A 26,356-nucleotide genomic window follows, 5' to 3' on the forward strand; every position below is an offset into this window, starting at 1 on the left:
ATCGGAGTGTATACTACTACTGTGTATGCGTGTGTACGAATAAAACGGCATCTATATCTTTACCTAATCTTTATCTTTACCTACTAACTAGTACAAATGTCCGTGCGTTGCACCGGGCGAAAAAGGCACAACCTGCTTCATATGCCATTGTGCATCATTTTTATATTCAATTTAATAAACAACAATAAAAGGTTAAACATGGAACTTTTTATTTTTAACAAAAGTTAACATTTTCATAAAAATTGGAACACTTATTTAAGATTAGTTAATGTTTTTATTAAAGAACATTTTTTGAATTGATGTTTTCTTTTAAGAATGTTTTTTTCATTTGTAAATGGGGAAAATAGTAAAAATGGAACTTTGCTTTTGGAAAAAAAATTAAGCTCTTTTAGAAAGTGCGAACATATTGTTTTGAAACAAAAAATTTGTGAAGATATGAAAACTGTGAAGATTTTTGAACTTGTTTTTAGGGCATTTTTTTACATCTTCACAGTTGACTTAGATAGAAGGAAGCACAAACTCATCTTCCTTATCGTCCCCATTCTCAAGTCTCCTTTGTCGAAGTGCTCTATGCCGCTGCAACCACACCCCCCCCTTTGGTGCCCTATCCGCTGCGTTCGCCTTGTCCATCACGAGCCCTGCCAGCTAAAATTGATGTTGATAAACTGTTTCGTCAAAGCAACATATATGACCATGGATGTGAATGAAAACATTAAAAGGAAACGATACTACTTTTTTGCAGAATAATACACACCACCGCAATCAGGGAAGTCCAGTTAACGATTTGCATTGAAACTGAAGCCATTATTGAATAGAGCAAATAAACTGCAACTTTATGAATTCTATTGACTCGTATGTTAGTCACTGTGGTTCTGCTCATATGGTCCATATAGCTCAACATCAGGAGATGCAGGGGGCGTTTGGATTGCGCCCCAATCAGCCCCGCCAAAGTCAGCCACACCAAAAAGTTGGCGAGCAATTTTGCCACCAAGATCTCGCCAACGCATGGGCATCGAAACTTAACAGAAATACCAAAAATTTGGCGTGGCTACGAAACATAGGCGTCAATCCAAACGAACGCCCCTGGTAGCGGTCAACGCCAAAAAATTGGCAGGGCGTCCCGCGGCTGCGATCCAAACAGGCCCGCATCACTCATTATATATTGGGTCTTCAACAGAATCAAATACATGGCTAGAGTGTTCCTGAGCTTGATGCTTTTTGAACTCTGCATCTGCTATTCTATAAGTTAGCCATGAACAAGGTTTGCTTTCAGTGAAGGAATATAACAATAATAAGAGCACCACATCAGCGACTAAAGGGTTTGATTTCAGTCAAGGAACATAGCATTACATCAATAGCAAAACATGATTATATTTGTGGAAATAAAATAATAAGAGCACGGCAACTGCTAGTAAAAGCAATATTATCCAACATGATAATTTCAACCAGTACATAGGACCACCATCAACCACAACATATAAGCAATATTATCCAACATGATAATTTCAACCAGTACATAGGACCATCATCAACCACGACATACTGTTAGAGTACGTACACGTCTACATTTTATGAAAGCTAGAAACTTAAAGTCATCTATAGCCAACAATTTTTAATTGACCCTACTGGTCTACATCCAGTCTAAAAGTACCGTCGGGGATGCTAGCTAACAGAGAAGCTTCTTTTTTCAGAAATAGAACACATGTCCTGTTTCGAGAAAATGGAAGTTAACACCACCAAGTAAATCAATCTTGAAAAAATAATAAAGTTTCGAGATGACCCTACATTATCAATTTACACAAATGTATGTCATATCTTTTCTTACATATTCATATTGGAGAATAAAGTCATCCAGGAATAAACAAAATGTTCAGATTATCAGTTTTCGTTAATATGAAACCTTATGAATCATATTTCCTCAAGTATGTACGTCTCCCAGCCGCGCGTCAACACCTTTCTCATGTTCAGTTTCGAAGCTTCGCCATTCACCACGACACGGCCGAGCCGCCGCCATCAATTTCTTTGAAAACTTGGATAGATAGATTAGATAGATATACAGTGCACCAAAATAGAATATATTCATAGGAAAAGTAATGAATACACCTGATATCCCAACTCCCAAGAAACTTTTGTGGTAAAATAAAACTAACACATACCATGGCTATCCAACAGTACAGAGTAGTCAGTTTATCTAACAGCAGCAAAAGTGCACAACTTATCAGTTTAATACATGAAAGAATATTTAAACTCCAACAAAACATTTCATAACCCCTCTTCTAACCCATTTAGACAAGCTGTACTAAATCGTACTATAGCAACAACGACAAGGGAGCATCATTCAGCAGTAGCAACACACATACCGAGGGCATCAATGCAGTTCACATCTTGAGGGGAATTCTCTGCTTATTGCCCCTTCCTCCAGTTTGCATGTGACAAATTTCAATGTAAATTTTCCTAGAACTCTTGTAAAAAAGAGAGTGGCCCAAATTAGAATTTTATCCCGAAAACTCTTAACTTTGCATAATAGAACAAAACTAAAAGTTTCAGATCACATCATTAAATATCTTCAAGGATAGAAAAAGAAAAGAAAAAAAGGAACAATGTAGTCTGTTGATTTTCTAATTTCATTGATCAGCAAGAATGCTATTTCATTTTACAACAAAAGAAAGCAGATACAAGTAGCTAGATACATCAACACTATAAATGGACAAACTGAACTGAAGACTACCTTGTGGTCCTTCCAAAATTCTTTCACAACCCAAACCATGAGATAAAGTACATCAAGGCTCTTACAGAAGACTTGCAACTAAATTATTAGTAATTATATGAGCATCCCTTTTCAGAGATTTAGTAAGGAGAAAGAAGAGCAGTGGTACCGCATCCTTTCTCTGGTCTCCAGGTTTAAGTGGAATGGCGTTGCGGTTGCCGTTGTTGGATACCTCCTACGTTTGTGCTTCTGCTCGTCTGGTGCCTAGCTCAACTCTAGGTAGCTCAAATCTACCGAAAAACAGCTCAACAGCGTCTCGTCTCCCTGCTTGATTACCACAATTCAGTTCGAAAGCAAAATCAGGTCAAGATCACCCTGCATAGTAGGAAACAATTGCAAATTGAACAGAATTCCATTGAAACATAAATAGGTTATGACTTCACCAAAGAAACATTAGGAAGGGAAACATGAATGTTATATATCTTGAGATGAACCGCTTCATCCATGAATAAACTCCAATATATTATTATTGCTCGTATCTCGCACTTATTACAGAAAGAAAACAAGAAAGTACTATGGTCTCGCAGGTAAAAAATATCAGCAAACATTTCTCTATTGCTAATTACAATGGCTATAAAATTAGTTAATACGGATTAACACTGATAAATAATCTAGAATGTACGGCGCATCGTCCTTTCATTTCCCCTGCTTGATAAAAAATGAACCAAGCTTATCTTCTTGTTATATATGCCTTGGTGGAGCTCAAAGAGTCATGTCTGTATCAGGAAAGAATAACAACTAATACCACCGCTGAAGCAATACCTTAAGATAGGCACAGTAGCAGCCTGGGCATCTGCAGGAGTTCCTTCTGCTTGGACTTTCTTCCAACTCATGTACCCTTAGTCAGTCGTAGGCACTACCTATGCAATTCTGAATTTGCATCACTCATTTGAATCTACCTTCACCAGTACCTCAAAATCATAAATTTGTGAATTCATCACATATACAGTGCAGAAAACTATCTAATAAAAAACCATATTTGCTGCACCATCATGCCATTGGGTTCTAGTAGTGCAACAGTACTGGTAGTCGCATTAGTAGGCTCAGCGCATGTTTGATTTACGCCGTGTCATTCACTTTGAACGGAATAATTTCTGTGCTGCAAGACGTACTTGTGAATCAATGTATTGCTCACCGTACCCACAATCCACAATAAAAGAAGCTGGGATCAGACACTTACTTTTGGCGTATTATATTCATCTCTAGAGTGGAGACACTGATGTACCATCTCGTAACTAATGACAACCTGAATGCAAGCATACCTACAGCGAAGGCAACTTAATACATTGTGTACTGATAATTATCAGGAATCAGCTGTAGCATTTCTTAGTTAAGAGTGAATATGTCATACCCAGAAAGTTACTGTGCGGATGCATTCCAAAGTCCAGCAGCATCAAAAGCATGAGCATATACATGAAGCACACACAAATGAGCTGGCCCAAGGTTAACAGAGAAAATTACTGGAAAAAGGTACGGACAAAAGGACACACAGGGCAATATAAAGCTTTTAGCAGAAAGACACTACTTGAACAATTGGTGCATGAAAAGATCAATAATATCTCTAGAACAAATATGGAATCTGGTAGCATTCATTCGGTATAATCTGAACATCAGAAATTACAGAAAGTGAAGTATTCTTTCAACATCAATACCAAACATCCATTGTACCAAACCAAATCAAATTTGGTAAGCTGCAATCCATCAGTAGCAAGCTGAGCCTCTTTGCATCAAGAAGACATATGACAAAAGGGATATGTGAAAGAAGGACTTGTGCTTGGGACGAAACACGCGTATAACCTTTGATGATTAATCATCAACAAACACATATAAGAGAAAATATGCCATGACTAAAAAAATTGCAGCGATAATCGTGCTTCCAATCTGTTAATGGTAAAGTCAGGTAGTTTTACATTCAAATCTAGACCCTATGAGCCTGAATCAAAAAACATATGTGGTTGTGCATCTGGTCATCCAATGAAGAAGGGGCGGCAAGGGGAGGGGATAGGATGGGGACAAGATAAAACCTTGAGTAGCTGCAGGTCCTTGGCGTCCTTCACATCTCCGTGAAGAAGCACTTGACGGTGGTGACCGTGGTGGATGGGGAACTCCCATGGCGTGCTCCATCTGCATCTGCAGTAGAGGATATGAAGAGATGGTGAGGTGTAGGGGTGAAAAATCCCAGCCAAGAAGGAAGGAGGGACGAACCTGGGGCCGCCGGAGACGCGCCGGCGAAGCCCAGCCCGAAACCCTAGCCACGGGGGTTTGGTTGCGAGCGGACGTTAGAGGCCGGGAACGGAGAATCTGGAAGGAGGGGAGGGAGGCGCGGATCGTGGAGGGCTTGGGAGCGTGCTGCGCGGCGTCGGAGCTCGCCGGAAGCCGGCGGCGCGGGTGGTGTTGGTGCCGAGGAGTTCGTGGGCGAGAGGGAGAGAGGGAGAGGAGTTCGTGGTCAGTTTCTGGCCGTGTTTTTTTTACAAATCTGTTCGGATTGCGGGTTGATTACTCCAAATGGTAGGGTGTTTTGTGTAAAAACGAAGCGTTTTCCTGATTAACCACTTAAAATAGGACTGCGGCTTGAATATCAGTAAAAAACAGGGACTTTTGTGAAAAAATGCCAGCGACGTACCACCAGAAGCGATGCGTGGTTTGTTAGTAGGTAAAGATGAAGCGGTTACTGCTTCTGTTCGTACGTCGTCGTACTTTTTGCAGAAAAGTGCCTGTAGTTTTTGGTAATTGAAGCCGCAGTCCCTGTTTAAGTGAATCTGACAGATAACGTTTCATTTTTGCAGAAAACCCCCTGCATTTATTAGTTTTCCACCCGCGATCCTTCCCCAGTTTCCCCTCTGCCCCGACTAAAAAAATCCCCTCTGCGCTGGCCGGCGCCTGACGGCCCGATTCAGCGCCTCCTGCCGGAGACCGCCCGGCGCCGACGAGGGGCACGCCGGTGATCTCCCCCAGCCCGCCTGCCCCTCTTTCATCTCCGTTCTACTCCTTCTCTCTCGGCACCCTCGAGCTCGCCTCGATCCATGGCCTCTCCTTAAGCCTAAAACCTAGCTCCGGTCACAGCCACGACCGGCTTCGCAGCTCCCGGCCGCCATTGCCTGCGCCTCCACCCGCGTCTCCCTCACTGCAGCACCGTGGCTGTACGTCGCCAGCGCCATCAGCTACAGCCCCGCTCTAATCCACCTGCAAGCCATGGACAACGGCCATGGAGGACGCACCTCTGGCTGCTCACTCGTCGCTGGCCTACCAGTACCTCCACCAACATCTCATCCATCTAGATCAGGGGCGCTTTAATTTCAGCAGATTTTCTTCTTCTTTGCAACATGGTAATTTGTTGGGATAGAGTCTTGATTTTAATTATTGCAGAATGGCAATCTGCTTTATGTTGGCTTTATCATCTCAGGATAATCCAGATGTTTCCTATGCCTTGAAGAGTTGTTGATGGATGATATACATAGGCTACCAAGTGGTAGCTCCAATGTTGCAATTGAGGTTAGCAATGGGTGCTTCTCCTGGGATGGCTCACCTGAGATACCAATGCCGAAGGATCTGAATTTTCAAGCTCAGCAAGGCATGCGTGTTGCACTCTGTGGGACGGTCGGCTCTGGAAAATCAAGTTTGCTCACTTGAATTCTTGGTATGGTGCCAAAGCTATTAGGAGAGGCCAAGACTTACGGAGCAATGACATATGTCAGCCACACGGCATGGATACAGAGCGGCAAAATTCAGGACAACATACTGCTCTGCAAGGAGATGGAGAGTGAGAAGTATGGCAGGATCCTTGAGTGGTATTCGCTAAAGAAATACTTGGAGATCAAAATCATTGGAGAGTGAGGCTGCACTCTTAGGGCATCTCCAGCCGCGCCCCCAACAGGCCCTCCCCAGGCGATTTTGCCGCGCCGGCGCCAAAAAAAGGCCCCAGTCGCGCCCCCAGAAGTCCGTTTTTCGCCGGCTCGGGCCAAAACTGGTGCCGGCGGACCCAGGCCGAACCCGGCGCCCTGGGGGGCGCTTGGGGAGCCGGCACAAGCGAAAAAGGCGCGTGGGCCCGCCCTGGAAGCGACCCGAGGGCCTTTTCCCGCTGTTTCTTGACGCTTTTCCCTCGCATCTCTCCCGCTCGCTCGCCTTCCTCCCGCCATTCTCTCCCTTTCTCCCGCCAAACCCCCTCCCGCTCGCCGCGAAGAAGCACGCCATGCCGCCGAACAAGCACGCCATGCCGCGCGTGGCGGCAACCGCGACTGGCGCCGTGGCCCAGCCGAAGCAGAGGAAGCCGAGGACGCCGCCATCGAAGCCACCGGGCCTGTCGAACACCGAGTGGAGGGTGGAAGTTCAGCGGCGCGAAGCATTCACCGCCGACAGGCGGAACAGGGCCATAGCCAAGAAGGCCCGCGACAACGCGGCGCGCGCGGCGGCGTCTTCCTCATCGGTCGACCAGGTGGGGATGAATCCACCCGTCGTCAGCCACGCCCAGTACGCGCCCTGGGGACAGCAAGGCGCCGGATCTCCATGGGGTTCATCGTCGCCCGGCTACACCGACGGCGACGCGCACGGTGGGTTCAACCCAAACGTGACCTTCCCTCGTGGTCACCCCGCTACGCGCACGCCCTCGCCCGCCTTCGTCGGCGTGCGGTACCCTCCATACAACTACTCGCCGCCTGCTGCCTACATGTCCACACCGACGCCCCATCTCTACCGCGGACCGCTACCCTTCTCGCACCTCGGCGACGCCGATGACACAGGAGCCGACATGGACGACATCATCGCGACAGGATCGACCGCGGCCGCCGCGTCTCCCGGGTTCGCCACCCAGGACGAGGTAGTGGACCTCAGCGGCGACATGGTGGCCGAGCTCGGCTACGTCTACGGCGACGACGAGCGGGAACCCGAGGAGGAGGAGGACGAGGAGGAGGAGGAGGAGGAGGAGCCGGCTCCTGTTCCGACGAAGGGGCGCCAGAAGAAGAAGAAGCGGGCGGCTAGGTCAGGCGAACCGCGCATCAAGTGGGCGTCCAAGGAGGAGGAATGCCTCGCCGAAGCATGGAAAGTCGTCTGCCTCGACCCGACCACCGGCGCGAACCAGAGCTTGGAGACGTACTGGGACCGCATCAAGGCCGAGTTCGACGAGCGGAAGCTCGTCGACCCCTACTTCAAAGGCGTCTACATGCAGCACGGCTCCAAGGCGACGGCGAACCATTGGGGGCGTATCCAGTTGGCGTGCAACAAATGACATGGAATCGTCGAGGAGCTCGCGGCTCGCCCGGAGAGCGGCGCCAGCGTTGAGGATCAGGTACGCACGCCGTTCGCCCGCATATCTTCGTCCCCTACGCCCGTCACCCGCCAACTATTTGTCCCTCCGTGCAGCTGCTGCGTATGTTCGCCATGTATCGGGGCGATAACCAAGACGCCGACTTCAAGCACCTCCACGTCTACAAGCGCATTGACAAGTGCGAGAAGTGGGCGGAAGTCCGACGTGCCCTCGACAAGGCCAAAGAGACATACAAGCCGGACGCGGCGACTCCGGGCGCGTCAGAGGGACGGCCGGACGGCCACAAATTGGCAAAGAAGGGGAAAAGCGCCGACGCGGCAACCGCGCGAGTGCAGGAGTCCATCGAGCATTGCCTCACCGACGCCCAGGCCCGGGCCGTCCTACGCGAAGAGAAGAACGAGGCGCGGTGGTCGTCGCTAATGAAGAACAACGCCATCAAGCTCGACCTGCTCCGGACGAACGTCGCCGCGAAGAAGAGAAACACCGACATGGCTTTTCTGATGGGCGGGGCGGACATGCTCCAGAGCAACGACGAGAAGCTCAAGGCGTGGTACCTGGTGCAGCGCGGCCTCATCCTGAACGAGCTGCCAACGGCAACATCGACGACGCCGACGACGCCCACGACCACACGGATGCCAAGCCCGAACGACGCCTCTACATCGCCGCCCAGCAGTGCCGAAGCCGCGCCGACGCAGCCCTGCGCACGCCGACTCCGCCAACGCCTGGAGCCGACCCCGCCGAGTGAATCACCGCGCATGGCGGCGCTCTGTTTTTTGTAACGCCAGACTACGTCCGATCGCCGGATTTGCGGCGTCTTTTGAGAGCGGGAACGACCAAGTTTGAATTTCCCGCATCCTGGGGCCGGCACGTGGGGGCGTGACTGGGAGCTAGGTCGCCCCCAGGGGCCGAACTAGCGCCAGCACGCCCCCAGGCCGCTCTATTTAGGCGCCCTGGGGGGCCGAACGGCTGGAGATGCCCTTAGTGGCAGGCAGAAACAAAGGATTCAGATAGCTCGAGCATTGTGATGTATGCTGACAACTATTTTGTTCCATGATCCGTTCAACACAATTGATGCTCATATAGGACCCCAATTTTCCAAGGTAAAAATACAACCTCTTTTTGTTACTGAACCTTTTTCCTACAATATCCGTATTTGTTCCGCTTGAAAAAGCTAGGACTGATCTTTTGATAATGTCATGTAGAATCTTTGCTGAACTCCCTTGGTGTTAGTTGTTCTTGAACCGAAGAAACGTGCGGTCTGCAATTGACATCATTCAGTTCCTTGATGAAAACAAAGTTGCATGTCCTTTTAGTCTAAACGTAATATTATGCCTTGGAGCATATGACGGGGGATAAATCGCAGTTATGAACTGCATTGCACGTGCATGAAGGCGAATGATTTTTCTGGATGGCATTGCCATCTGGTACGTTGTGTTTATCAGTGAGTAATTGGTACAAAGTTCAGATTATCAGTTTATGTTTGTCTTGGCAGATCGATGGTTTCGCCGCGGTCGTCGGGAGAAATATCATCAATGGTAGGGGAAAAGCAGGTAGGCTGAGGCGGGCACCCACACCAAGCGTCCGACCCAGGAAGGCAGCCCTGCAGCTCCGCCTCGTGCCACTCCCCATCTCTATGTTGGTGTCAGACCCACCGCAAGGTAGAGGCAGAAGAGGAGGTCGGGAAGAGAAGCTGCAAGGTAGGAGGCTTTTGATCTGAAGGCAAGTTGGACGATCTGCTCACAAAGACACACTACTTGAAAAGATTGATCAGGTCACAAATGTACCTTGGCTATGTCTCTCACTATGTGTTGAACTATGTTTTGCTTATTTTCATCTTGGTTGCTGACATTGGTGGTGTTATCTGTCAGAGAAAGTTGTTGAAGTGGAAGAAGCTGAACCTGTAGAAGAGCTGAAAAAAGGACGTGGTAGAAAGAAGGAAGCGAAGCCTAAACAGTATAATGATGTGAGTTTAGATTTCCTATGTTTTCTTCCCTTCTTCATCAATATGATATCATAGCTGTCTTCTAGATTATGCGAATGTCTTTGGTTGTCATATACTGTGGATGCATTGTAGTTTGATGTGTCGTCTGTATTAACTGCTCAACAAACTTTCCTTGAATAATTATACAGAGACTGTTCTATCTCTTATTGTTTCATAAAATTCTAATTAACCGCTCAACTTGTGACAGTACTACCTCGCCAAGCCGCGCATCCAGGACGCGACGCTTGCTGGAAAGCTGGTCAAGTAGGCCCTCGACTGCGAGTTTTAGCTGATTGATCCTGCGCATTAGCCTAATTGTTACAATAAACGGACTTACAACAATGATGCTTTCTATATTGAATTCTTATATCCGACCTCATCATTGCTTAGTTTCCTTTCCTGATGTCAAGACACAAAGAATTTGAGATTCAATTTATCTTTTTTAGTTTTCACACTAGAGTGCTTCATTTATATGTATTACTGTAGACACATGGGAATCCTCAAGGTGTCAGGCTTGTTCTTATTATTGCTCATGCAACCCTAAACTTTAGTTAAATGTACTACTTTTCAGGTTTTAGTGTCTGGATCATCAGTACAAAATAGAGTCGATGGTATATGTCAATTCTGTATTGGTTCTAGGCAAGTAGGTTGACATGTTCATCTGTTATCATGAGTGTCGTGTTTACACTTGCAGTTCAGATATTAAGCTTAAGCTAAAGATCTGACTGTACTGTCTAGAGGTGGAATGGGTAAGCTCTCTTTATGGTCCTTTTTGCTGAATATCTTGCAAATGCCACACTAAAGTGGGTATCAGTCCAGTATGTTCTTGTGTCTATGGATCCGGGAAATGTTGACGCTTTATTGGTTTTGGTCACAAAAATGTTAGCTGTACATGCTTTCATCTTGATTATATGGACTTCTTAAGTAATAGTACTTCTCATTTAGTTCATTGAAGTAATGATACAATCAATTGGATGTTTTTCTGCGGTTATGGATCTAGCGGAAAAATGTTGTTTTCACATCATTGTTTTAATCCAATGTTCAGCTTTCATGCTATAAGCTTTACTGCTTTAGACATTTTCGTAGGAAATGCTGAACGTTCGTATCAATGAATTAATGTGGCCTTACATGTAGTGCCGGTACTGTTAAATTTGTAGATATCTTATCTTATTCAGCAGTAACTTTATTTTCTTTTCACTTCTTTTTTATAAATGTCATGAAGTCAGTTATAATAGTGATTTCTTTTCCTTCTGAAAGAAATTGTTTGTCTGCTTTTGGTTTCAATTTTAAGGCCAGCTCGGTACAATCTGCAACTACTTATAGACTACTTCATCTGGATGGGTTTGCAACTCTTTGTACAGTTTGCTTCAATACCTCTGTTACCATTCTACTGTCTGCTGCTATTTTTCCATTTGTCCAGTTGCTACCTCTACCCACCAAGTTGATTTTCTGCAGATAGAGTTGAAGGTGAGGGTCGTCTATGGGCCATCGTCCGACATGGTGGCCAACAAGTTGAGGTGAACGTAGGCAACGTTGGTCATGCTCAATAGGTAATGTCACAGCAGCTGAATTTCTTCATAACTGGCATAGGCAGTTATCTTCTTATGTGCTGCTATTTCTAGAGGTAACCCCCTAATCAAATAAAATTGTGGCATCTGATTCATCATACAGTATTTGTGCTTGGCGGAATAAACTTCTAAGATGACTTTCTATACTTTGTTAGGTGAATGGTATGTATAGCATGCATGTACCATCATATACATCTAGCCTGCCCGTAAGTGCAGTAAGAAATAATGATACGGTGAGCTAGGGTGAGAATTTTAAAGTGTTGAAGACAGAATCAGGCTTTTATTTCTTAAATTATTTGAAGTGGATCATATATGTAAAACTTCAAATAATTTCTGAAGCCACTAGATGTTGCAGCGTAGAACTACTACTTTCAACTTGAAAAGGGTCCATGATTTTTTCATAGCTGCATTGTTAGCTTATCTATTGATTGTGGTTTTCTTCATGGTAGTTATAACTAAGTTTTCGCTTTACTGTAAACTGCACATATGCAATTGTGAAGGGCATCGAGTTTTTTCTTCAGAAGCAAAGATCGTAAGCTTCTCTTATTCCCAGCAAAGCTCTCTACTTTATTTTGACTGTAGAGTAGAGGGGCAAAGACAATTTATGAGCAGAATGGTAGTGAAGAGAGGAGCTGCACAGTGGCTTCTCGGCGTGACAACTATTTTTTACCTTTTTTTACCTCTACTGTTTTGCAATAGTTGACTTGATGTTTTTCTTTGGCTGCTTTGCTGTGAACAATGGTTGGTTGTAGCTGCTGCCTGTAGCATTGTATGGTTGAAGTGTTTTGTCTTTGATGCAATCCAAATTTTGGCAGCAATTGTTTTGGAGACACAGGAGAAGACTTGGGGCGACGTAGCAGTGTGTGGGGCGGGCGGCGCGTCGGGAAAGGCCACAACAACACCTGCGCTTCAATCACTTACGATGGCCTCTGATCGAACCATACTAAGCGAGTGTAAAGAAATTGACAAAGTGCAAAATTGTTCAAAGAAATGTGACTTGGGGCGACGTAGCAGTGTGTGGGGCGGGCGGAGCGCCGGGAAAGGCCACAGCAACACCTGCGCTTCAATCGATTACGATGGCCTCTGATCGAACCATACTAAGCCAGTGTAAAGGAATTGACAAAGTGCAAAAGTGTTCAAAAAAATATAGAGGGTGGTCCCACATCTCAAAATAGAGGGAGAACTCAGTTGTGTCATTTTATCCAACTATATATCAAACATGTGCCTTTTTTGTCAAGGACAAAGAAAAGTGTACTATGAAAGGAAATGTGTGCCATTTTTGTCAAATGCCTCCTATCCCACCCCCACCCATGTGTTTCTCCTAAGTCATCTGCCCTTCCCATGCTGCCTTTGCCTCCTTCGTGAATCACCAGATCATCATCGATGTTGGCCGCACCCGCACCATTGCCCCATCCACTTCTTCATCCTCCTCTCCTACCTGCAAGTGCCGCAAGCTATGGCCAACGATTTTTACTATGTTGTTGACAGTGTAAAAGTATCACGTTCTGGAACCTACACACTTAAATGTCTGTTAGAGATGTTTATCACATCATAAACTATGTGTTCTACACATGCCAACTGCACAGAGGGAAGGAAAATAAGCGGCGATATGGATGAGATGTCACGTTGAAATAGAGGACATGGATCTGCTCCAGGGAGAGGGTCTTAACTAAGGACCTGAGCTATTTTTCTATCTCCCGTTGCAACGCACGGGCATTTTTGCTAGTAATAATAAAGCAAAGTAGGTTTCTTTCGTCTGTCATGACATTTTACACAAAAGTTCTTGTGTTTTCTTGAAAATCAACCCGCAGTCTGGATTTAAGTCACACCCGAACCGTTATTTTATATTTTTTGTAAACCCTCTGTTTTAGGTAATTCATCCACGGATCATATTTATGTCAAATAATGTTTTTTTAAATCATCCATATCTGTTAAACCGTAACTCCGATTCGAACATGTTATATATGAAATTTGATTAGAAAAATATGTAGAATATGAATATGAGATTATTTTCACCTGTTAAGTATTTTTAAATATTATTTTAGAATATATTTAAGTCAAATAAATGATTTTCTAAATTATCCGTATCTTCTAACCGTAACTTCGATTTTAACATATTATATATGAAATTTTATTAGAAAAATATGTGGAATCTAAATATGATGTTAATTTTACCTGTTAAATATTTTTAAAATATCGTTTTGGGAGCAAACTTATAATTTATAGCGTAAGATCCGTTTTCCTTTCGTACCGGCGGCGACCCGGATTGCAAATAAACACCCCACTATAACAATATAGGGAAAAAATATCGATAACTACACATACATACCTCTAAAAAATGTCGCAGGGGAAAACAACAGATTTCTCATCGCGAGAGTGAGAGAAAGCTGAGGGGGGGGGGGGGGGGGGGAGAGGGAGAGAGACATGTCTTAGGATTAAACATATTCAAACACGTTTTGTTTTGTTTTGTGTGAACACCAAGGCCATCGCCGGCGAGTGTGAGAAGGAGGATAAGCGGCAACACAAATATGATGCCTCACAAAAATAAAGGAGATGGACCTATTGTGATCTTGGGTGATGGTTGTTGGGTTAAGAGTGTGTGTTATGTTTTCTCCCGTTGCAACGCACGGGCTCTTTTGCTAGTAAATCAAATTGGGTTTTTTTCGTCCGTCATGACATTTGTTTTAGAAAAGTCCCTCTATTTCAGAGAATTCAACCCACAATCCTGTTTTAAGTTGAAATGAAGTGTTATTTTCGTATTTTACACAAAAGTCCCTATCTTTTCTTGAAATCAATCCGCCGTCCGAATTTAAGTCACACCCCAACAGTTATTTTACATATTTCAAAAACCTCCCTGATGTTTTAGGTAATTCATCCGTGGATCATATTTAAGTCAAACAAATGCTTTTTAAAATCATCCATATCTTTTAAACCGTAACTCCGATTTGAACATGTTATATATGAAATTTGATTAGAAAAATATTTAGAATATGAATATGAGATTAGTTTTACCTTTTAAGTATTTTTAAATATTATTATGGAATATATTTGAGTCAAACCAAATGGTTTTATAAATTACCTGTATCTTTTAAACCGTAAATTCGATTTTAACATATTATATATGAAATTTTATTAGAAAAAGGTGTGAAATCTAAATATGATGTTAATTTTACCTGTTAAATATTTTTAAAATATTGTTATGGAAGCAAACTTATAATTTATAGCGCAAGATCCGTTTTTTTCATACTGGCGGCGACCCGGATTGCAAATAAATACCCCACTGTAACCATATACGGAAAAGAAAACATCGATAACTACACGTGCATACCTCTGAAAAATGTCGCAAGGCAAAACAACAGATTTCTCAACGCGAGAGTGAGAGAAAGCGAGCGAGAGAGAGAGGGGGGGGGGGGGAGGGGGAGGGAGGAGAGAGGGAGAGAGAGACGCCTTATGATTAACCATATTGAACACACATTTTTTGTTGTTTTGTGTGAACACTGAGGCCATCGCCGGCGAGGGTGAGAAGAAGGATAAGCGGCAACACAAATACGATGCCTCACAAAAATAAAGGAGATGGACCTATTGTGGTCTTGAGTGATGGTTGTTGAGTTAAGAGTGTGTGTTATGTTTTCTCTCCCGTTGCAGCACACGGGCTCTTTTGCTATTGATAATGATATATGGATGTGAACTGAAGTTGTTTGTTGTTCTAGTCAATGAAATAAGGAATATGATCACTTCTCCTACGACTTTTGCCCGAATAATTTTTGTTCCGTCGCCCTTAATAAACAAGCTAAGGGACTAAAAGCTCGAAGATGGTTTTCATGGATAGGGCCGAGAGAACAGAGTTTTTGACCAAACATTAATTAAGCTGTTATATATTCTCAAAAGTATCACGACATATCATTGGTAATTCTTTTTTAAGCGGCTATGTGGGCCTGATTTTGGACAAAACGACAATATGTGAGCCGCGCACGCACGCGTCGGCGAGAAAAGGAATTGATAGCCCACAAGCACACACATGTGCACGTCACCCGCTGCGCGCACACGGTAGACAGCCGACCTGGCAGCTGTCGTCCACAACCACCACCACGAACGGAGGTGACAATTTGGGTTCGCCAGTGGACCCAACGTAAGTGGGCTCAATTTCCATTGGGCCAGCGGGGACTGAAGCACAGTTCACGCCCGAGGTGGGCTGAATTTGCTTTGGGCCAGTACGCGATCAATAGCTACCAGGTTAACCCCGCGAAACCAGTATGGCTTTTGAAAGTTTTTTTTACCCAACTTTCACTATTTGAGATTCATGCAACCAATCTCTCACGTTGGATGCATCACTGACCTTCTCAAACCCTAGCATCGCTCCCTGCCCACCGGCCGCCAACACCACCGCCTCAACGTGTGCACTGCTCTTGCGCTGTTGGCCATCACCGTTGGCCTCATCGCCACGCCCTGCGCCCAGGCACCTGCGCGCCGAGCTCGTGAATGGCTTCAGTGCCGCTTGACTCGCTGTGCGCACAGCCTGCGAGCATGCTGGCCCGCAAGTTAGCCTCGCACCTGCTTCCCCGCAGGCTCACCGGCTAGGTACTGCCGCCACCCGCGCTCCACACACGGTGCCAGTCACCATGGTGAAGAAGATGGCAAAAGAAAATTGACATGGTGATTCTTGTCTAACGAAATGTTGAATATAGTTTTTTCAAGATGTTGAGCTAGATGGTGAAAAATGCTGAATGCAATATTTTTCTTACAAAAGAAAATATTGAATATGATATTTTTGGATGTTGGAACTAGTTTTGAAAATGTTGAACTTAGTTTGTTGAAATACTGACTTAAATAGGCCTAATGGGCTTTAAAATTATGTTGGTTAACCAGCTTCCACAAATTGTATATGGGAGCCCCCGGTTAACCCCACCAATCAATAGATCATATATAAAAGAAAGATAAAAAATGATCTTTCTGGACTTCAAGCTCTGACGTGGGCTATTTGGTGTACACATAACTATTTAATTTTGAGGAAAGAAAATTCATTTCTATGCACGTAAACCACACTGGGTCTCCTGGAAAAAGATGCCACAACCCAAGGGAATGGGAGGTCTCGGTTTCAAAGATTTCGAACTCTTCAACTTGTCAATGCTCGCTAGGCAGGCGTGGCGCTTACTACAAGATCCAGAGTCGCTGAGTGCTCGAGTGTTGAAAAGTGTATACTACCCGTCTTCTGATATACTCCAGGCTGAATTGGGAAGCCATCCGAGCCAGGTATGGCGGGCCATCATAGAGGGAAGGGATGTCCTTAAGCAAGGATTGATAAAGAGAATTGGCAATGGAGCAGACACAAACATATGGACCGATAACTGTTTACCCAGAGAGGACATGATGCGTCCCTACAGGAGTATCTCGCCAAATCCACCAACACATGTGTCAGAGCTCATAACTACTGTGACCGCTGTTGGGGAACATTGCAGAAAATAAAAAAAATTTCTACGGTTTCACCAAGATCAATCTATGAGGTCATCTAGCAACAAGAGAGAGGAGTGCATCTACATACCCTTGTAGATCGAGCGGAAGCGTTCAAGAGAACGGGGTTGAGGGAGTCGTACTCGTCGTGATCCAAATCACCGGAGATCCTAGCGCCGAACGGACGGCACCTCCGCGTTCAACACACATATGGTCAGGGAGACGTCTCCTCCTTCTTGATCCAGCTAGGGGGAAGGAGAGGTTGATGAAGATCCAGCAGCACGACGGCATGGTGGTGGATGCAGCAGCGATCTCGGCAGGGCTTCGCCAAGCGTCTAAGAGAGGGAGAGGTGCAGTAGAGGGAGAGGAAGGCACCAAGAGCATGGGTGCGCCTGCCCTCCCTCCCCCCTCTTTATATAGGGCCCCTAGGGGGGGCGGGGCGGCCCTAGGAGATGGGATCTCCAAGGGGGGGCGGCGGCCAAGGGGGTGGCTTGCCCCCCAAGGCAAGTGGAGGCACCCCCACCACTAGGGTTTCCAACCCTAGGTGCAGGGGGGCTCAAGGGGGGCGCACCAGCCCACCAGGGGCTGGTTCCCCTCCCACTTCAGCCCATGGGATAGGTGGCCCCACCCGATGGACCCCCGGGACCCTTCCGGTGGTCCCGGTATAATACCGGTAATCCCCGAAACTTTCGCGATGGCCGAAACTTCACTTCATATATATAATTCTTTACCTCCGGACCATTCCGGAACTCCTCGTGACGTCCGGGATCTCATCCGGGACTCCGAACAACTTTCGGGTTACTGCATACTCATATCTCTACAACCCTAGCGTCACCGAACCTTAAGTGTGTAGACCCTACGGGTTCGGGAGACATGCACACATGACCGAGACGCCTCTCCGGTCAATAAACAACAGCGGGATCTGGATATCCATGTTGGCTCCCACATGCTCCTCGATGATCTCATCGGATGAACCACGATGTTGAGGACTCAAGCAATCCCGTATACAATTCCCTTTGTCAATCAGTATGTTACATGCCCGAGATTCGACCGTCGGTATCCCAGTACCTCGTTTAATCTTGTTACCGGCAAGTCACTTTACTCGTACCGTTATGCATGATCCTGTGACCAGAAACTTGGTCACATTGAGCTCATTATGATGATGCATTACTAAGTGGGCCCAGAGATACCTCTCCGTCATACGGAGTGACAAATCCCAGTCTCGATTTGTGCCAACCCAACAGACACTTTCGGAGATACCCGTAGTGCACCTTTATAGTCACCCAGTTACGTTGTGACGTTTGGCACACCCAAAGCACTCCTACGGTATCCGAGAGTTGCACAATCTCATGGTCTAAGGAAATGATACTTGACATTTGGAAAAGCTCTAGCTAAACTAACTACACGATCTTTGAGCTATGCTTAGGATTGGGTCTTGTCCATCACATCATTCTCCTAATGATGTGATCCCGTTATCAATGACATCCAATGCCCATAGTCAGGAAACCATGACTATCTGTTGATCAACGAGCTAGTCAACTAGAGGCTCACTAGGGACATGTTGTGGTCTATGTATTCACACGTGTATTACGATTTCCGGATAACACAATTATAGCATGAATAACAGACAATTATCATGAACAAAGAAATATAATAATAACCATTTTATTATTGCCTCTAGGGCATATTTCCAATAGTCTCCCACTTGCACTAGAGTCAATCATCTAGTTACATTGTGATGAATCGAACACCGATGGAATTCTGGTGTTGATCATGTTTTGCCCGAGGGAGAGGTTTAGTCAACGGATCTGCTACATTCAGGTCCGTATGTACTTTACAAATATCTATGTCTCCATCTTGAACATTTTCACGAATGGAGTTGAAGCGACACTTGATGTGCCTGGTCTTCTTGTGAAACTTGGGCTCCTTGGCAAGTGCAATAGCTCCAGTGTTGTCACAGAAGAGTTTGATTGGTCCCGATGCATTGGGTATGACTCCTAGGTCGGTGATGAACTCCTTCACCCAGATTGCTTCATGCGCTGCCTTCGAGGCTGCCATGTACTCTACTTCACATGTAGATCCCGCCACGACGCTTTGCTTGCAACTGCACCAGCTTACTGCCCCACCATTCAAAATATACACGTATCCGGTTTGTGACTTAGAGTCATCCAGATCTGTGTCGAAGCTAGCATCGACGTAACCCTTTACGACGAGCTCTTCGTCACCTCCATAAACGAGAAACATATCCTTAGTCCTTTTCAGGTACTTTAGGATGTTCTTGACCGCTGTCCAGTGTTCCTTGCCGGGATTACTTTGGTACCTTGCTACCAAACTTACGACAAGGTTTACATCAGGTCTGGTACACAGCATGACATACATAATAGACCCTATGGCTGAGGCATAGGGGATGACACTCATCTCTTCTTTATCTTCTGCCGTGGTCGGGCATTGAGCCGAGCTCAATCTCACACCTTGCAATACAGGCAAGAACCCTTTCTTTGACTGATCCATATTGAACTTCTTCAATATCTTATCAAGGTATGTGCTTTGTGAAAGACCTATGAGGCGTATCGATCTATCCCTATAGATCTTGATGCCTAGTATGTAAGCAGCTTCTCCAAGGTCCTTCATTAAAAAACACTTATTCAAGTATGCCTTAATGTTGTCCAAGAGTTCTATATCATTTCCCATCAAAAGTATGTCATCTACATATAATATGAGAAATGCTACAGCGCTCCCACTCACTTTCTTGTAAACGCAGGCTTCTCCATAAGTCTGCATAAACCCAAACGCTTTGATCATCTCATCAAAGCGAATGTTCCAACTCCGAGATGCTTGCACCAGCCCATAAATGGATCGCTGGAGCTTGCACACCTTGTTAGCATTCTCAGGGTCAACAAAACCTTCCGGCTGCATCATATACAGTTCTTCCTTAAGATGACCATTAAGGAATGCCGTTTTGACGTCCATTTGCCATATCTCATAATCATAGTATGCAGCAATCGCTAACATGATTCAGACGGACTTTAGCTTCACTATGGGAGAGAATGTCTCATCGTAGTCAACCCCTTGAACTTGTCGATAACCCTTAGCGACAAGTCGAGCTTTATAGATGGTAACATTACCATCCGCGTCCGTCTTCTTCTTAAAGATCCATTTGTTTTCTATCGCTCACTGATCATCGGGCAAGTCTGTCAAAGTCCATACTTTGTTTTCTACATGGATCCTATCTCAGATTGCATGGCTTCAAGCCATTTGTTGGAATCTAGGCCCGCCATCACTTCTTCATAGTTCGAAGGTTCACCGTTGTCTAACAACATGATTTCCAGGACAGGATTGCCATACCACTTTCATGTGGAACGTGTCCTCGTGGACCTAGGAAGTTCAGTAGTAACTTGATTCGAAGTACCTTGATCATCATCATTAACTTCCTCTTCATTTGGTGCTGGCACCACAGGAACATCTTCCTGAGCTACGCTACTCACCGTTTCAAGAGGTAGTACTTCATCAAGTTCCACTTTCCTCCCACTTACTTCTCTCGAGAGAAACTCTTTCTCCATAAAGGACCCATTCTTGGCAACAAAGATCTTGCCTTTTGATCTGAGGTAGAAGGTATACCCAATGGTTTCCTTAGGGTATCTTATGAAGACGCATTTTTCCGACTTGGGTTTGAGCTTTTCAGGTTGAAGTTTCTTGACATAAGCATCGCATCCCCAAACTTTTAGAAACGACAGCTTAGGTTTCTTCCCAAACCATAATTCATACGGTGTCGTCTCAACGGATTTAGACGGTGCCCTATTTAAAGTGAATGTAGCTGTCTCTAGAGCGTATCCCCAAAAAGATAGCGGTAAATCGGTAAGACACATCACAGATCGCACCATATCCAATAAAGTGCGATTACGATGTTCGGACACACCGTTACGCTGAGGTGTTCCGGGCGGCGTGAGTTGTGAAACGATTCCACATTTCCTTAAGTGCGTACCAAATTCATGACTTAAATATTCTCCTCCACGATCTGATCATAGGAACTTTATCTTTCGGTCACGTTGATTCTCTACCTCATTCTGAAACTCTTGAACTTTTCAAAGGTCTCAGACTTGTGTTTCATCAAGTAGACATACCCATATCTACTCAAGTCGCCAGTGAGAGTGAGAACATAACAATATCCTCCGCGAGCCTCAACGCTCATTGGACCGCACACATCAGTATGTATGATTTCCAATAAGTTGGTTGCTCGCTCCATTGTTCTGGAGAACGGAGTCTTGGTCATTTTGCCCATGAGGCATGGTTCGCATGTGTCAAATGATTCATAATCGAGAGACTCTAAAAGTCCATCAACATGGAGCTTCTTCATGCGCTTGACACCAATGTGACCAAGGCGGTAGTGCCACAAGTATATGGGACTATCGTTATCAACTTTACATCTTTTGGTATTCACACTATGAATATGTGTAACATCACGTTCGAGATTCATTAAGAATAAACCATTGACCATCGGGGCATGACCATAAAACATATCTCTCATATAAATAGAACAACCATTATTCTCGGATTTAAATGAGTAGCCATCTCGTATTAAACGAGATCCATATACAATGTTCATGCTCAAACTTGGCACTAAATAACAATTATTGAGGTTTAAAACTAATCCCGTAGGTAAATGTAGAGGTAGCGTGCCGACGGCGATCACATTGACCTTGGAACCATTCCCGACGCGCATCGTCACCTCATCCTTCGCTAGTCTCCGTCTTCCGCAGTTCCTGCTTTGAGTTACGAATATGAGCAACCACACCGGTATCAAATACCCATGAGTTACTACGAGTACTCGTAAGGTACACATCAATTACATGTATATCACATATACCTTTAGTGTTGCCGGCCTTCTTGTCCGCTAAGTACTTGGGGCAGTTCCACTTCTAGTGACCACTTCCCTTGCAATAAAAGCACCCAGTCTCAGGCTTGGGTCCATTCTTTGACTTCTTCTCGGCAACTGGCTTACCGGGCGCGGCAACTCCCTTGCCGTCCTTCTTGAAGTTCTTCTTACCCTTGCCTTTCTTGAACTTAGTGGTTTTATTCACCATCAACACTTGATGTTCTTTCTTGATCTCTACCTCTGCTGATTTCAGCATTGAATATACCCCAGGAATGGTCTTTTCCATCCCCTGCATATTGAAGTTCATCACAAAGCTCTTGTAGCTCGGTGGAAGCGACTGGAGGATCCTGTCAATAACCGCGTCATCCGGGAGATTAATTCCCAGCTGAGTCAGGCGGTTGTGCAACCCAGACATCTTGAGTATGTACTCACTTACATAACTATTTTCCTCCATCTTACAGCTGAAGAACTTGTCGGAGACTTCATATCTCTCGACCCGGGCATGAGCTTGGAAAACCATTTTCAGCTCTTCGAACATCTCATATGCTCCGTGTTGCTCAAAACGTTTTTCGAGCCCCGGTTCTAAGCTGTAAAGCATGCCACAGTGAACAAGGGAGTAATCATCAGCACAAGACTGCCAAGCATTCATAACGTCTTGGTTCTCTGGGATGAGTGCTTCACCTAGCGGTGCTTCTAGGACATAATCTTTCTTGGCAGCTATGAGGATAATCCTCAGGTTCCGGACCCAGTCCGTATAGTTGCTGCCATCATCTTTCAGCTTGGTTTTCTCTAGGAACGCGTTGAAGTTGAGGGTAACATGGGCCATTTGATCTACAAGACATATTGTAAAGATTTTAGACGAAGTTCATGATAATTAAGTTCATCTAATAAAATTATTTAATGAACTCCCACTCAAATTAGACATCCCTCTAGTCATCTAAATGATACATGATCCGAGTGAACTAGGCCGTGTCCGATCATCACGTGAGACGGACTAGTCATCATCGGTGAACATCTCCATGTTGATCGTATCCTCCATACGACTCATGTTCGACCTTTCGGTCTCTTGTGTTCCGAGGCCATGTCTGTACATGCTAGGCTCGTCAAGTTAACCTAAGTGTTTATGCATGTATAAATCTGTCTTACACCCGTTGTATGTGAACATTAGAATCTATCACACCCGATCATCATGTGGTGCTTCGAAACAACAAACTTTCGCAACGGCGCACAGTTAGGGGGAACACTTTCTTGAAATTATTATGAGGGATCATCTTATTTACTACCGTCGTTCTAAGTAAACAAGATGCAAAAACATGATAAACATCACATCCAATCAAATAGTGACATGATATGGCCAATATCATATTGCTCCATTGATCTCCATCTTCGGGGCTCCATGATCATCTTCGTCACCGGCAAGACACCATGATCTCCATCATCGTGTCTCCATGAAGTTGCTCGCCAACCATTACTTCTACTACTATGGCTAACGGCTTAGCAATAAAGTAAAGTAATCACATGGCGTTGAATCAATGACACGCAGGTCATAAAATAATTAAGACAACTCCCATGGCTCCTGCCGGTTGTCATAGTCATCGAAATGCAAGTCGTGATTCCTATTACAAGAACATGATCTCATACATCACATATATCATTCATGATTCATCACAACTTTTGGCCATATCACATCACAAATCATATGCTGCAAAAACAAGTTAGACGTCCTCTAATTGTTGTTGCATGTTTTACGTGGCTGCAATAAGGTTCTAGCAAGAACGTTTTCTTACCTACGTTAAAGCCACAATGTGATTTGCCAACTTCTATTTACCCTTCATAAGGACCCTTTTCATCGAATCCGCTCCAATTAAAGTGGGAGAGACAGACACCCGCTAGCCACCTTATGCAACTAGTGCATGTCAGTCGGTGGAACCTGTCTCACGTAAGCGTACGTGTAAGGTCGGTCCGGGCCGCTTCATCCCACAATACCGCTGAAGCAAAATAAGACTAGTAGTGGCAAGAAAGTTGACAACATCTACACCCACAACAAATTTGTGTTCTACTCGTGCAAAGAGAACTACGCATAGACCTAGCTCATGATGCCACTGTTGGGGAACGTTGCAGAAAATAAAAAATTTCCTACAATTTCACCAAGATCTATCTATGAGTTCATCTAGCAACGAGAGAGAGGAGTGCATCTACATACCCTTGTAGATCGAGCAGAAGTGTTCAAGAGAACGGGGTTGAGGGAGTCGTACTCGTCGTGATCCAAATCACCGGAGATCCTAGCGTCGAACGGACGGCACCTCTGCGTTCAACACACGTATGGTCAGGGATATGTCTCCTCCTTCTTGATCCAGCAAGGGGGAAGGAGAGGTTGATGAAGATCCAGCAGCACGACGGCGTGGTGGTGGATGCAGCAGCGATCATGCGAGGGCTTCGCCAAGCGTCTGCGAGGGGGAGAGGTGTAGCAGAGGGAGAGGGAGGCGCCAAGAGCATGGGTGCGGCTGCCCTCCCTCCCCCCTCTTTATATAGGGCCCCTAGGGGGGGCGCCGGCCCTAGGAGACGGGATCTCCAAGGGGGGGCGGCGGCCAAGGGGGTGGCTCGCCCCCCAAGGCAAGTGGACGCGCCCCCACCCCTAGGGTTTCCAACCCTAGGCGCAGGAGGGCCCAAGGGAGGCGCACCAGCCAACCAGGGGCTGGTTCCCCTCCCACTTCAGCCCATGGGGCCCTCCGGGATAGGTGGCCCCACCCGGTGGACACACGGGACCCTTCTGGTGGTCCCGGTACAATACCGGTAATCCCCAAAAGTTTCCCGATGGCCGAAACTTCACTTCATATATATAATTCTTTACCTTCGGACCATTCCGGAACTCCTCGTGACGTCCGGGATCTCATCCGAGATTCTGAACAACTTTCGGGTTACTGCATACTCATATCTCTACAACCCTAGCGTCACCGAACCTTAAGTGTGTAGACCCTTCGGGTTCGGGAGACATGCACACATGACCGAGATGCCTCTCCGGTCAATAACCAACAGCGGGATCTGGATACCCATGTTGGCTCCCATATTCTCCTCGATGATCTCATCGGATAAACCACGATGTCGAGGACTCAAGCAATCCCGTATACAATTCCCTTTGTCAATCGGTATGTTACATGCCCGAGATTCGATCGTCGTTATCCCAATACCTCGTTTAATCTTGTTACCGGAAAGTCACTTTACTCGTACCGTAATGCATGATCCCGTGACCAGACACTTGGTCACATTGAGCTCATTATGATGATGCATTACCGAGTGGGCCCAGATATACCTCTCCGTCATACGGAGTGACAAATCCCAGTCTCGATTTGTGCCAACCCAACAGACACTTTCGGAGATACCCGTAGTGCACCTTTATAGTCACCCAGTTATGTTGTGACATTTGGCACACCCAAAGCACTCCTACGATATCTGGGAGTTGCACAATCTCATGGTCTAAGGAAATGATACTTGACATTTGGAAAAGCTCTAGCTAAACGAACTACACGATCTTTGAGCTATGCTTAGGATTGGGTCTTGTCCATCACATCATTCTCCTAATGATGTGATCCCGTTATCAATGACATCCAATGCCCATAGTCAGGAAACCATGACTATCTGTTGATCAACGAGCTAGTCAACTAGAGGCTCACTAGGGACATGTTGTGGTCTATGTATTCACACGTGTATTACAATTTCCGGATAACACAATTATAGCATGAATAACAGACAGTTATCATGAACAAAGAAATATAATAATAACCATTTTATTATTGCCTCTAAGGCATATTTCCAAAAACCGCATCATGGAATAGACAGCTTGTCCAACAAAATTTTATGCCCATGGATGCTACAGTTATTCTCGGTATGCCAATATACACTCGAAACATCACAGATTTTTGGGCTTGGTTTCATGAGAAAAATGGTACTTTCACTCTTAAATCAGCATATAAGATGCTAGTAGCTACCAGAAACAGGAGAGAAGCGTGGTTGGAAGAGGTCCCGGGTCCTTCCAGCTCTAGGGCCGAAAAAGGTGCCTGGAAAACACTATGGAAAATGGAAGTGCCGGGCAAGGTACGGATGTTTCTTTGGAGATTATCTAAGCACTCACTTCCGACCAATGACGTCCGTGCTCATCGCCATATGACTGACTCGCCACAGTGCGGATTATGTGGAGTTCGGGATTCCTGGCGTCATTCGCTGATCGAGTGCACCTCCTCTAGGAGCGTGTGGGCTCTTATTGATGAGGAAATCACGCATAAAATAATAGCTACAGTGGAGCCAAAAGCAAAGCAATGGTTGTTTACGTTGATGGAGCTGTTATCACGTGATGAATTTGCGCTAGTATCGGTGGCATTATGGTCCATATGACACGCGAGGCGCACGACAATACACGAAGCTATTTTCCAGTCCCCCCGGGCGACCCATGATTTCATCACAT

The 26,356-nt window shown here is 45.4% G+C and overlaps 2 long non-coding RNA genes across 16 annotated transcripts; one reads left to right on the forward strand and one right to left on the reverse strand.

Moving 5' to 3' along the window:
* Positions 1-1,478: 1,478 nt before the first annotated feature.
* On the reverse strand, positions 1,479-5,100 carry LOC123106250 (uncharacterized). 15 transcript variants are annotated; one of them, XR_006451280.1, is made up of 7 exons: positions 4,973-5,100; positions 4,119-4,897; positions 3,948-4,029; positions 3,530-3,866; positions 2,877-3,412; positions 2,361-2,462; positions 1,479-2,191 (listed from the first exon to the last, which is right to left on the reverse strand). It is a non-coding gene; the product is annotated as an uncharacterized lncRNA (long non-coding RNA). The 15 variants fall into 15 exon arrangements; XR_006451277.1 differs by having other exon boundaries at positions 1,479-3,412; positions 4,119-4,200; positions 4,792-4,897; XR_006451286.1 differs by having other exon boundaries at positions 1,479-2,454; positions 2,877-3,031.
* A 3,884-nt stretch (positions 5,101-8,984) lies between these two features.
* LOC123086410 (uncharacterized) lies at positions 8,985-12,836 on the forward strand. The gene is made up of 6 exons (XR_006440826.1): positions 8,985-9,127; positions 9,520-9,798; positions 9,896-9,990; positions 10,217-10,757; positions 11,464-11,558; positions 12,392-12,836. It is a non-coding gene; the product is annotated as an uncharacterized lncRNA (long non-coding RNA).
* Positions 12,837-26,356: the final 13,520 nt, after the last annotated feature.

This window comes from Triticum aestivum, chromosome 1B (assembly GCF_018294505.1).
Source record: "Triticum aestivum cultivar Chinese Spring chromosome 1B, IWGSC CS RefSeq v2.1, whole genome shotgun sequence".
Lineage (NCBI taxonomy): Eukaryota > Viridiplantae > Streptophyta > Magnoliopsida > Poales > Poaceae > Triticum > Triticum aestivum.